Here is an 836-nt window from a genome sequence, read left to right as displayed (position 1 = left end):
TGAGGGTTAAATGGAATGCTCTGCACTTCACAGCTGGGGTGGCGCCCCTCAGGCTCATGTGAGTTTTGTAAGCATTGAGGTGCTTTTCTGGGTCACCTCGTCATACTTTGGTATTTTCGGCATAACATAGTGGCTCGGGACCTGGGCATCTCTTAGTTCCCTTGAGAATGGCAGGTTCTCATCGTCATCGTCCAAGTCACAGGACCTCTGCTGCTCATCAGAATCGTAATCTTCGGCCTCGTACCTAGGTTGTTGGTGAGAAGGTCCTGGCCGGTTCCTAGCCTCTTCCTCCCTCCTTGGCGGCCTACTTCTAGGCGGCTCGTCCTCTTGCTGATAGTGCCCATGGGGGGCATATGGAGGAATGGGGAAACCTCCTTGGCCTTGCATCTGGGCCATGAGCTCCCTCATGGTCGAGTTTTGGTTGGCTATATCCCTCATGTTGGCTGCCATAGTAGCCATTTCTCTTGACAGTCGTGCCGTCGCACGCATCCCACCTCTCCTCTGGTGGTGGTGGAGCCTCTGCCGAGCTGCTGGGGCAGCAGGCTGGGGAAGCACATTCGTATTTTCTCTTACCCTCCTTGGGGGAGTATCTTCGTTAGAACTCATTTTTCTTTTATGCCAATCTTAGTTTCCTCCCAGTGGTAGGGGTTCTTCCTGTTCTCTTTCAAGAACAAATCCTTTTTCAAGGGGGGTTGCCCAAATGTTTTTCCAGCAAGCTTTTACCACAAGGTTGCTCGTGGTTATGGTATGGATTCCCACAGACGGCGCCAATCTGTTGACCCCAAAAAGTGCGCCAACAGATGCCGGTCCCACCCGCGCTTGCGTGGGCGAATGTC

This window comes from Olea europaea, chromosome 5 (genome assembly GCF_002742605.1).
Source record: "Olea europaea var. sylvestris chromosome 5, O_europaea_v1, whole genome shotgun sequence".
In the NCBI taxonomy this organism is placed as follows: Eukaryota; Viridiplantae; Streptophyta; class Magnoliopsida; order Lamiales; family Oleaceae; genus Olea; species Olea europaea.
Note: the sequence above shows the minus strand (reverse complement) of the source record.